This window comes from Argopecten irradians, chromosome 7 (genome assembly GCF_041381155.1).
Source record: "Argopecten irradians isolate NY chromosome 7, Ai_NY, whole genome shotgun sequence".
Taxonomy (NCBI): domain Eukaryota; kingdom Metazoa; phylum Mollusca; class Bivalvia; order Pectinida; family Pectinidae; genus Argopecten; species Argopecten irradians.
In genome coordinates, this window is record NC_091140.1 from 43,779,464 (window position 1) to 43,793,512 (window position 14,049).

Genomic DNA, 14,049 nt, shown 5'->3' on the forward strand with positions numbered 1-14,049 from the left:
GGTTCGGTCATAGAAATTCCGAAAGTCAAAAAGTAAAAATAAAAAAATCTCATTTTTAGGTTCTCGTTTTTATTAAAATTCACCAAAAAAATACCTGCCAAAATAGCTTTCGCTATTTGGTACTGCGGTTACATAAAGTTGACACTTACCATCCGTTTTCAATGAGTAGCTTTCGCGTGTACACGGCTCGTCCCCCGTTACTCATGGCGTGCATCAGCTTCCCGAAGCCCATGTTCAGACAGGCTGCATGCGCATCCCGCCACGTGACGCTGTTGTTGATCACCCGGATGATACCCGTATACTGCGAATCAGGTTTTCCTGAAAATATATTCTAATTATGAAGTGCATATTGATATTCTTCCTGTAAAATGTAATCTTATGGGGGAATGCTGCTCTAGAAAAACGACAAAAGAAGTACATTTAAATGTATCTGGAACACATATTCCGATACATCCTCGACACTCCAGAGGTTACTTTCACTGTTGTTATATCCAACCCATGGACTATCTCATAGTAAAACTGAATGCAGTTCAGGAGAAAAAAACTGACAAATCACAGGCTTGCAGAGCTATAAATACAAAACCGTTTAACTTATACTTTTTCATCCTAATACTTTTGTTATTATAGCCTACAACCAGAGTTTGAAGTCACATTACCGAGCATCCTCGATGCTCTAGGGGTTACTTTCACTGTCGTTATGTCAAAGAAAAATAACACCTCGAGTATCGAGAATAACTTTCAAGAGATAATCATCTTAATCACTCTAAGGCGTTATCCTCGATACTCCAGGGGTTCCGATCACTTGCGATCTCTACACCCCTGGACTACCTCATAGTAAAACTGGAGGCAGTTCAGCGAAAAACAGCTGAACCAATCACAGGCCTACAAAGATTTCCTTTGAAGACTACAAAGAGAGCGACGTCCAATACCAAAGCCAAATAGTCAACACAGTGTAACGTAATATGGCTCTTTGGATGTACATCAAAGGGCTAAATTACCTATTCTGTTCTGTTGCCTCCAATTTTACTATGAGATAGTCCAGGGGTGTAGAGATAGTAAGTGATCGGAGCCCCTGAAATATCGAGGATGCCAAGGCCTTAATTTTTTTATACTAATGACAGAATGATAAGAAGATCAGATTTGAATATGTTTCTACAGTACTTAACAGAGGAAATATCGAAAATGCGATGTCCCAAAAAGTAAAAGGCACACCTATGTACACCCCGAAAAGCGTATCGGGCGAACGGACGAACACAAACAACATCCCGTAAAGGTGAGTTATAAAAATAATGGTTGTTTTTGTTGTGTGCTTCATGTTCAAAGACAATTCTGTTTTAAGGAAAGACGAATATAATATAATATATTTGTGTAAAATAAACAAAAATATCTATTAAATGCGAGTAGATCTATGGTGTCAAGGCAAAGGTAACGAAGGTTAAAGTAATTACAATAATATTTTTTAGTTTCTTTATCCCCGTTTCACAGTAATTCTGGCGCCGTCGCCGCTACATCTTGTCTATACATTAAATTGAATCCATATTGTACCAATTATATCCAAGGTTTTGTCAGAACTATAACATTCACCTTTTTATGGTTTCTATGCAATTATTTTTATTGCTTCGGAGAGTCATTACACTGATGTCGACTCTTTAACCATACGAGCGAAACGAGTGAAACTGTGATGGTGCTATGGCGGATGATATTGAAGAAGCTAATTAATTATGTGTTGTATCACTGGGGACCACGTCTCAATATCTTTGATAGCTGCTAAATGAGGTTAGGGAATTGGGGCGGAGATAAAGTGGATTTTTTTGTGTTTAAAGATGAAATACAAATATTAGAAAATAGCAAAACATTTATATAAAAATCAGCATATGAACAAATGAGCAGTACAATGTATACCAAGGGAATGACCGATCGAGCGATTGTCCGAAAGCTTGAAATTGATAAAGCACATGTTACATTGTGGATGATAAGAAAGAGGTGGGGGATCAAAACAGATTTTTATGTATTTTACTGGGTCAAAGTTGAACGCGAAAGTATGGGAACTCGGTATACATACACGGGAAGGTAGATATATTTCGTGATTTCGCTAAACGTTGCAATAGCCGCGAAAATTTGATCCATGGAATATTAAGAAATTGGTAAATTATACATACCCTTAAATCTAATTTAAAAACCCTAAATTTAAATTCCAATTCCTGTTTTAGTCAAAATCGCAAAAGAAATGACCACGAGAATAACCAGCTATACGGTATATACATGTACATGGCGATCTTATAACAGGCTTTAAAAAGAAAGTCAATCTAAAATCCACACAAAAAAATAATTACGAATTAAGATCATTATGAATAAAACAAATATATACTCACCATATTTTAAAACCAGCTGTCCCTCAGAAAAACCTAAATAAAAGAGGTAAGATATTAGACATAATTAATTACTATTTTATTGTTATCACATATACAAACACATGGTACCATGACAACATAAGAAATGGACATTTATTACATGCACACATAAAAATTATACTAAAACCAGACTCTTATTATACTAAAGCAAGAACGAAAATGACATTGTTCAATTGCCTCTGCGTTCAAAAAGGAGAAAGAAAATAAATTAACTGATAAAAAAATAGCAATGTAGAAAAGAAAAAAAAACATACGAATACAGATTAACGCATTATGATGTATATTTAAATGTTTTTTTCAAGTATCAAAATAATGTACTTACCATACAAAATTTGAAGAAATGTCCACCTTAGGAATAACAGAAGCTGTAACATTTTCAGCCTACACATCCCTTGTGATGAATGGTTCTGAAGACCAGCTATGATCAGTTTCCCTATAAATGCGTGCTGCATTTAAATAGTATACGTTGACCTCTCTATCAATACTAGGTAGATCAATATGTATTGAGAGATTGATCACAGGATCCTGATAATGAACAAGACTTCGTCTATCAGGACTCCATAGATACCGGTGCTATAGTACAAAAGGAATAAGTAGATCACAGGGCCCTGATAATCAGGGCCCTGATAATGAACTAGTCTTCGTCTATCAGTCTCCATAGATACCGGTGCTACAGTACAAAGGGAATAAGTAGAGGTTGATCACAGGGCCCTGATAATGAACTAGTCTTCGTCTATCAGGACTCCATAGATACCGGTGCTACAGTACAAAGGGAATAAGTAGAGGTTGATCACAGGGCCCTGATAATGAACTAGTCTTCGTCTATCAGGACTCCATAGATACCGGTGCTACAGTACAAAGGGAATAAGTAGAGGTTGATCACAGGGCCCTGATAATGAACTAGTCTTCGTCTATCAGGACTCCATAGATATCGGTGCTACAGTACAAAGGGAATAAGTAGAGGTTGATCACAGGGCCCTGATAATGAACTAGTCTTCGTCTATCAGGACTCCATAGATACCGGTGCTACAGTACAAAGGGAATAAGTAGAGGTTGATCACAGGGCCCTGATAATGAACTAGTCTTCGTCTATCAGGACTCCATAGATACCGGTGCTACAGTACAAAGGGAATAAGTAGATCACAGGGCCCTGATAATGAACTAGTCTTCGTCTATCAGGACTCCATAGATACCAGTGCTACAGTACAAAGGGAATAAGTAGAGGTTGATCACAGGGCCCTGATAATGAACTAGTCTTCGTCTATCAGTCTCCATAGATACCGGTGCTACAGTACAAAGGGAATAAGTAGAGGTTGATCACAGGGTCCTGATAATGAACTAGTCTTCGTCTATCAGTCTCCATAGATACCGGTGCTACAGTACAAAAGGAATAAGTAGATCACAGGGCCCTGATAATGAACTAGTCTTCGTCTATCAGACTCCATAGATACCGGTGCTACAGTACAAAAGGAATAAGTAGATCACAGGGCCCTGATAATGAACTAGTCTTCGTCTATCAGGACTCCATAGATACCAGTGCTACAGTACAAAAGGAATAAGTAGAGATTGATCACAGGGCCCTGATAATGAACTAGTCTTCGTCTATCAGGACTCCATAGATACCAGTGCTACAGTACAAAAGGAATAAGTAGAGATTGATCACAGGGTCCTGATAATGAACTAGTCTTCGTCTATCAGGACTCCATAGATACCAGTGCTACAGTACAAAAGGAAAAGGTAGAGATTGATCACAGGGTCCTGATAATGAACTAGTCTTCGTCTATCAGTCTCCATAGATACCAGTGCTACAGTACAAAAGGAAAAGGTAGAGATTGATCACAGGGTCCTGATAATGAACTAGTCTTCGTCTATCAGTCTCCATAGATACCAGTGCTACAGTACAAAAGGAATAAGTAGAGGTTGATCACAGGGCCCTGATAATGAACTAGTCTTCGTCTATCAGTCTCCATAGATACCAGTGCTACAGTACAAAAGGAATAAGTAGAGATTGATCACAGGGTCCTGATAATGAACTAGTCTTCGTCTATCAGGACTCCATAGATACCAGTGCTACAGTACAAAAGGAAAAGGTAGAGATTGATCACAGGGTCCTGATAATGAACTAGTCTTCGTCTATCAGGTCTCCATAGATACCGGTGCTACAGTACAAAAGGAAAAGGTAGAGATTGATCACAGGGCCCTGATAATGAACTAGTCTTCGTCTATCAGGACTCCATAGATACCAGTGCTACAGTACAAAAGGAAAAGTAGAGGTTGATCACAGGGCCCTGATAATGAACTAGTCTTCGTCTATCAGTCTCCATAGATACCAGTGCTACAGTACAAAAGGAAAAGGTAGAGATTGATCACAGGGCCTGATAATGAACTAGTCTTCGTCTATCAGGTCTCCATAGATACCAGTGCTACAGTACAAAGGAAAAGGTAGAGATTGATCACAGGGCCCTGATAATGAACTAGTCTTCGTCTATCAGTCTCCATAGATACCAGTGCTACAGTACAAAAGGAAAAGGTAGAGATTGATCACAGGGCCCTGATAATGAACTAGTCTTCGTCTATCAGGACTCCATAGATACCAGTGCTACAGTACAAAAGGAAAACGGTAGAGGTTGATCACAGGGTCCTGATAATGAACTAGTCTGTCGTCTATCAGGACTCCATAGATACCAGTGCTCCAGTACAAAAGGTGAATAAGTAGAGATTGATCACAGGGTCCTGAAAATGAACTAGTCTTCGTCTATCAGGACTCCATAGATACCAGTGCTACAGTACAAAAGGAAAAGGTAAAGATTGATCACAGGGCCTCGATAATGGAACCAATCTTCGTCTATCAAGTCTCCATAGATACCAGTGCTCCAGTGCTACAGGCATTAAAAGGAAAATGTAGAGATTGATCACAGGGTCCTGATAATGAACTAGTCTTCGTCTATCAGTCTCCATAGATACCAGTGCTACAGTACAAAAGGAAAAGGTAGAGGTTGATCACAGGGCCCTGATAATGAACTAGTCTTCGTCTATCAGTCTCCATAGATACCAGTGCTACAGTACAAAAGGAATAAGTAGAATCAAGGTAGATTTTGATCACAGGATCCTGATAATGAACTAGTCTTCGTCTATCAGGACTCCATAGATACCGGTGCTACAGTACAAAAGGAAAATGTAAAGATTGATCACAGGGCCTCGATAATGAACCAGTCTTCGTCTATCAGGACTCCATAGATACCGGTGCTACAGTACAAAGGGAATAAGTAGAGGTTGATCACAGGGCCCTGATAATGAACTAGTCTTCGTCTATCAGTCTCCATAGATACCGGTGCTACAGTACAAAAGGAAAAGGTAGAGATTGATCACAGGGTCCTGATAATGAACTAGTCTTCGTCTATCAGTCTCCATAGATACCAGTGCTACAGTACAAAAGGAAAAAGTAGAGATTGATCACAGGGCCCTGATAATGAACTAGTCTTCGTCTATCAGGTCTCCATAGATACCAGTGCTACAGTACAAAAGGAATAAGTAGAGATTGATCACAGGGCCCTGATAATGAACTAGTCTTCGTCTATCAGGACTCCATAGATACCAGTGCTACAGTACAAAAGGAAAAATCGGTAGAGTTGATCACAGGGTCCTGATAATGAACTACTCTTCGTCTATCAGTCTCCATAGATACCGTGCTACAGTACAAAAGGAAAAGGTAAGATTGATCACAGGGCCCTGATAATGAACTAGTCTTCGTCTATCAGTCTCCATAGATACCGGTGCTACAGTACAAAGGGAATAAGTAGAGATTGATCACAGGGCCCTGATAATGAACTAGTCTTCGTCTATCAGTCTCCATAGATACCAGTGCTACAGTTACAAAAGGAAAAGGTAGAGATTGATCACAGGGTCCTGATAATGAACTAGTCTTCGTCTATCAGGACTCCATAGATACCAGTGCTACAGTACAAAAGGAAAAGGTAGAGATTGATCACAGGGTCCTGATAATGAACTAGTCTTCGTCTATCAGGACTCCATAGATACCAGTGCTACAGTACAAAAGGAATAGGTAGAGATTGATCACAGGGTCCTGATAATGAACTAGTCTTCGTCTATCAGGACTCCATAGATACCGGTGCTACAGTACAAAAGGAAAAGGTAGAGATTGATCACAGGGCCCTGATAATGAACCAATCTTCGTCTATCAGTCTCCATAGATACCAGTGCTCCAGTGCTACAGCATAAAAGGAAAATGTAGAGATTGATCACAGGGTCCTGATAATGAACTAGTCTTCGTCTATCAGTCTCCATAGATACCAGTGCTACAGTACAAAAGGAAAAGGTAAAGATTGATCACCGGGCCCTGATAATGAACTAGTCTTCGTCTATCAGGACTCCATAGATACCGGTGCTACAGTACAAAAGGAAAAGGTAGAGATTGATCACAGGGCCCTGATAATGAACTAGTCTTCGTCTATCAGTCTCCATAGATACCGGTGCTACAGTACAAAAGGAAAAGGTAGAGATTGATCACAGGGCCCTGATAATGAACTAGTCTTCGTCTATCAGGACTCCATAGATACCAGTGCTACAGTACAAAGGGAATAAGTAGAGGTTGATCACAGGGCCCTGATAATGAACTAGCCTTCGTCTATCAGGACTCCATAGATACCGGTGCTACAGTACAAAAGGAAAAGGTAGAGATTGATCACAGGGCCCTGATAATGAACTAGTCTTCGTCTATCAGGACTCCATAGATACCGGTGCTACAGCACAAAGGGAATAAGTAGAGGTTGATCACAGGGCCCTGATAATGAACTAGTCTTCGTCTATCAGGACTCCATAGATACCGGTGCTACAGTACAAAGGGAATAAGTAGAGGTTGATCACAGGATCCTGATAATGAACTAGTCTTCGTCTATCAGGACTCCATAGATACCAGTGCTACAGTACAAAGGGAATAAGGTAGAGATTGATCACAGGGTCCTGATAATGAACTAGTCTTCGTCTATCAGTCTCCATAGATACCAGTGCTACAGTACAAAAGGAATAAGTAGAGGTTGATCACAGGGCCCTGATAATGAACTAGTCTTCGTCTATCAGGACTCCATAGATACCAGTGCTACAGTACAAAAGGAAAAGGTAAAGATTGATCACAGGGCCCTGATAATGAACCAATCTTCGTCTATCAGTCTCCATAGATACCAGTGCTCCAGTACAAAAGGAAAATGTAGAGATTGATCACAGGGTCCTGATAATGAACTAGTCTTCGTCTATCAGTCTCCATAGATACCAGTGCTACAGTACAAAAGGAAAAGGTAGAGATTGATCACAGGGCCCTGATAATGAACTAGTCTTCGTCTATCAGTCTCCATAGATACCAGTGCTACAGTACAAAAGGAAAAGGTAGAGATTGATCACAGGGCCCTGATAATGAACTAGTCTTCGTCTATCAGGACTCCATAGATACCAGTGCTACAGTACAAAAGGAAAAGGTAAAGATTGATCACAGGGCCCTGATAATGAACTAGTCTTCGTCTATCAGTCTCCATAGATACCAGTGCTACAGTACAAAAGGAAAAGGTAGAGATTGATCACAGGGCCCTGATAATGAACTAGTCTTCGTCTATCAGGACTCCATAGATACCAGTGCTACAGTACAAAGGGAATAGGTAGAGATTGATCACAGGGCCCTGATAATGAACTAGTCTTCGTCTATCAGGACTCCATAGATACCGGTGCTACAGTACAAAGGGAATAAGTAGAGGTTGATCACAGGGTCCTGATAATGAACTAGTCTTCGTCTATCAGTCTCCATAGATACCGGTGCTACAGTACAAAGGGAATAAGTAGAGATTGATCACAGGGTCCTGATAATGAACTAGTCTTCGTCTATCAGACTCCATAGATACCAGTGCTACAGTACAAAAGGAATAAGTAGAGATTGATCACAGGGCCTGATAATGAACTAGTCTTCGTCTATCAGGACTCCATAGATACCGGTGCTACAGTACAAAGGGAATAGTAGAGATTGATCACAGGGCCCTGATAATGAACTAGTCTTCGTCTATCAGGACTCCATAGATACCAGTGCTACAGTACAAAAGGAATAAGTAGAGGTTGATCACAGGGCCCTGATAATGAACTAGTCTTCGTCTATCAGGACTCCATAGATACCAGTGCTACAGCAAAAGGGAATAAGTAGAGTTGATCACAGGGCCCTGATAATGAACAGTCTTCGTCTATCAGTCTCCATAGATACCAGTGCTACAGTACAAAGGAAAAAGTAGAGATTGATCACAGGGCCCTGATAATGAACTAGTCTTCGTCTATCAGTCTCCATAGATACCAGTGCTACAGTACAAAAGGAAAAGGTAGAGATTGATCACAGGGCCCTGATAATGAACTAGTCTTCGTCTATCAGTCTCCATAGATACCAGTGCTACAGTACAAAAGGAAAAGGTAGAGATTGATCACAGGGCCCTGATAATGAACTAGTCTTCGTCTATCAGTCTCCATAGATACCAGTGCTACAGTACAAAAGGAAAAGGTCGAATTTGATCACAGGGCCCTGATAATGAACTAGTCTTCGTCTATCAGTCTCCATAGATACCAGTGCTACAGTACAAAAAGGAAAAGGTCGAGATTGATCACAGGGCCCTGATAATGAACCAGTCTTCGTCTATCAGTTTCCATAGATACCAGTGTTACAGCACAAAAGGAAAAGGTAGAGATTGATCACAGGGCCCTGATAATGAACTAGTCTTCGTCTATCAGGACTCCATAGATACCAGTGCTTACAGTACAAAAGGAAAAGGTAGAGATTGATCACAGGGCCCTGATAATGAACTAGTCTTCGTCTATCAGGACTCCATAGATACCAGTGCTACAGTACAAAAGGAAAAGGTAGAGATTGATCACAGGGCCCTGATAATGAACTAGTCTTCGTCTATCAGGACTCCATAGATACCAGTGCTACAGTACAAAAGGAAAAGGTCGAGATTGATCACAGGGCCCTGATAATGAACTAGTCTTCGTCTATCAGTCTCCATAGATACCAGTGCTCCAGTACAAAAGGAAAAGGTAGAGATTGATCACAGGGCCCTGATAATGAACTAGTCTTCGTCTATCAGGACTCCATAGATACCAGTGCTACAGTACAAAAGGAAAAGGTAGAGATTGATCACAGGGCCCTGATAATGAACTAGTCTTCGTCTATCAGGACTCCATAGATACCAGTGCTTCAGTACAAAGGGAATAGGCAGAGATTGATCACAGGGCCTTGATAATGAACTAGTCTTCGTCTATCACTCTCCATAGATATCGTGTGCTACAGTACGGAGAAAAGGTAGAGATTGATCACAGGGCCCTGATAATGAACTAGTCTTCGTCTATCAGGACTCCATAGATACCAGTGCTACAGTACAAAGGGAAAAGGTAGAGATTGATCACAGGGCCCTGATAATGAACTAGTCTTCGTCTATCAGTCTCCATAGATACCAGTGCTACAGTACAAAAGGAAAAGGTCGAAGAGAGATTGATCACAGGGCCCTGATAATGAACTAGTCTTCGTCTATCAGTCTCCATAGATACCAGTGCTACAGTACAAAAAGAAAAGGTCGAGATTGATCACAGGGCCCGGATAATGAACCAGTCTTCGTCTATCAGTTTCCATAGATACCAGTGTTACAGCACAAAAGGAAAAGGTAGAGATTGATCACAGGGCCCTGATAATGAACTAGTCTTCGTCTATCAGGACTCCATAGATACCAGTGCTTCAGTACAAAGGGAATAGGCAGAGATTGATCACAGGGCCTTGATAATGAACTAGTCTTCGTCTATCACTCTCCATAGATACCAGTGCTACAGTACAAAAGGAAAAGGTAAAGATTGATCACAGGGTCCTGATAATGAACTAGTCTTCGTCTATAAGGACTCCATAGATACCGGTGCTACAGCAAAGAGGGAATAAGTCGCTGACAAAATTAGGACTGAATGAGGAGTTCTAATCGGTATCTTAGTATGTTTCAGTAAGATGGTAGTATACCATGGGACTGTAAGCAACGTTCTGTTTAGTAACTTTATGATGAATCTGGATGGGATGTTCTGTTCGGCGTATTTCGGTATTATGCTTCAGTATGATAGATATGAAATGGAGTTTTATGCGATGTTCTGTTCGGTATCTTTCGGTGATATGATTCAGTAAGATAGCACTATAGGAAGAATCTGGATGGGATGTTCTGGTCGATGTAAGCCAATCTCGGTAACCCAAGCTGTGTAAATGACATCTTCTGACATTGGATATTCTAGCACGTATAAAGTAGGCAAGATGTTTATTTGTGTCCTAATAATGACTAGAGTCAATGACCTCCTCTGTGCGTGCAATGTGTTTAGTGAATTTCTGCATATCTTTATTTTTGAACAATCAGTATAGGTTATAAATACTGTTAGTTACAATTTCGTGCCAAGTCCCCGTGGACGTGCTAGGTTCATGAGGTGGAGGACAAACAGACTACCCAGGGAAAAAACCATCGACCTATTGACTTTAATTATACCGGTAGGTCAAACCACAAAGGCATAACGGGAAAGATAGTTGATCCTTAACTAACCATTGTTGTAAAAGGCAATTCAAACGAATTTTTCCTTAATCTGTGTAGCTCATTTGAATATATCTTTGTCTCGTTATCCATCAATTTTTTTTTTAAATATCATGAACATACCGAATAGCTTATGCTGTTCAGAATATGCATACTTGATTCTCATACCCCGATTAAAGCGATCGATACCAGAAGCAAAAGCAGTGGGAATACGAAAGGATCTAAGAAAATATATTTTATACATCTTACTGGAAATGAGACGAGTCCAAATAAATGTTAATATCCGGGATTATCGTATTCACTAAACACCTCATTGAAATGAAGCTATATCCGTGTGGTTTTGTGTCTAATGAACTCGGGAGGAATTACGTGTGAACAAAGATTGACGACCGAAGAATGCTTTGATTTTTTTAAGTCCATCTTTATGACATCTATAATAATAACGTGACCTTATAAAGAACACCAATTACTTGTTTTCTGGGTAGCTCGTATAATACCATGGCAGATCTTAGAAAGTAATTTACTAGAAAATTCTCATTTGTGACTGTCCTGTTTAAACTGAAATTGACCTTTTTATTTATTGAACAATAATGTGCGCCATTATAAATACGCTATACTGCAATGGTGTGTATTTTTGTGCGTGAAAATTTTCGCGAATTAACGAATTGTTCACGGCGTGGAAATTCTTCTGAATTGGCATCCAAACTTGTTAACTGCGCTATGTACAATGCATTGGAATTGAAAACCCATAATATGCACAGGTAAATGTGTATGCATGGAATAAATTTTAGCATGAATGTTATCAATTTAAATGGATAGTCTTATGTAGTTATTACGCTTAAATATGGAACGTAATTATGATTTCATTTTACATACGATACGCAAAGTAAAATATCTAGAACTTGAAATGAATGAAGTCCGTCCGCATTTTGGGCTGATCCTGCTCTGTAAGTTTCAGTTGACTAAACTCTCAAAGTGTTATCCACGGCTGGCTGGTTAAATGTTTTGATAGAATCTTAAATTGGTCTGTCAAGTAGTCAAGTAGACAGGGATATCTCTAGCTGCGATGACATAGCTTTGAACGACGGACGGGAGATTTCTGACAGATGGTTGTTGCCGGGAACGGAGTGGAGGCAGAGTATGATTATTAGTATTTCTAGGATAGTTCAACCAGAGTATAAGATCTTGGAACGTCAACTCTCGGTAAGCCTCGTGCTTACCAACCCAAAACGTGTACTCGGGTTTAGATTCTCCTGGCGGTTGCCACTTGGCAGACCATGTAATTGTAAGATATTATCTATCTTTTGCATGTCATCTGTTGTATTGATTTTCACATGATAAAATATTGATTAATTGACTGTATAAAACGTCCATCTTCCGTGACGTGTAAATGGACCGTGCCTTATGGAAACGACTTACTTTGCATCTGATTAACAGCATAGAAAAAAACAACATGATCAGGCAACTTCTAAATCACTTATTGAGATGTTTGATGCGTGGAAGCCAATCAAAACTGTTTTATTGTATACTGCGCTACCATTATATATTCCTCGTTAAAATTCAAATACATGCAGAATTGGACCACAGCTTCTTGAATATCTTGATTTTTACAGCATCAATGATGGGTAAACATGTTTTCACAATTGTACAGTTGAATAATACAACGCAAGTGGCATGTTGTTAACGTTACAGTGTCATGGTAAGTGCAAAGACGTACACATATAGTGAAAGCACCACATACATTGTAAGAATACAAAATCATGTGTATACCAAAGTTCGAAAGGGTAAAAAGTCAACTCAATTGCCTCATCTAATGGCAGTTCTATTTTATCGATTATATTTTTGCTCCAACTTATCCAGTGCAAGCTTTCGTTAGAAATTCTGTCAGAGAAAGATGATATCTTATCGTACATTGATGGAAAGTCCGACATCTAAGGGTTGCTCAAAATCACGTTTCCTTGAGAATATAAGCACCAGTGAGATCACATGTGCGTTTAATATTCTATTTATGTGATTTGCAACACGTAATTTTCAGATTCCAAATCAGAGAAGTTTACCAGCAACACAGACAACACTTATAACCAGTGGTACCAGCTGGTAAACTTTGTAATATCCTCTTCCGATATTCATGTTATTCGATAATAAAGGGTGGGAATCAAAATTGCTTATACACACATCTTTCCGATTTTTTTACCCTTGTAAATAGTGCCACTTTTCAGAATGAGTAGTCAGTGAACACAATTGACTAACATATTTCGTAGAATATGGTAATTTGACGTGAAAAGGACTATGTATGGCTTGAGCCCTTTCTAGCCCCCAAATTAGTAAACTTTCAAAAATTGTTAAAGGGTATTTCAATTTTACATATTTAGTGTATCCCTAATTTGATTTTAATGTTAAGTTTCTAATTTTGCAGCTTCAGTTGCCACAGTAACCACTTGAAATATGCATAAATTATGAAAATGTGGTGGAAATTTTGACAATTTTGGCCCTTTTTTAACCATAGAGCACATCCTCGAACAAACTTTTCATTTCTCCTAAAGATATATTGGTATTGCATACATATTCTCAGTAAATATTAAGTTTGTTCAAGAATGCGCTCTGTAGTTTCATAGACAAGAACTAAGCAAAAAAAAATGGCCAAATTTGTCAAAATTTTCACATTTTCATAATTTATGCATATTTTGGGTGGTTATCATGGCAACTACATCTGCAAAATTAGAAAAGTCATCATAGTTGAATCAGGGATATACTGAATATTTAAAATACAAAACATAAATCCCTAAATACCAGTTTTGAAAATTGGTGCATTTGGGGGCCAAAAAGGTGCCAAACCATACATACACCTTTCCATTTATTGCAAGAACATGAATTCAAGAGAATCACAAGAGAGAATGGTAAAGTTAATGGAAAGTATTTCACATGATTTATTATCTTTTTGCATCTTTTACAATGAATTCCATTCAAAGAGCATATACATATACAACAGATATGTATCTGCATATATAAATAATGTGTAAATGAAATAGTATGATTTACTTATAAAT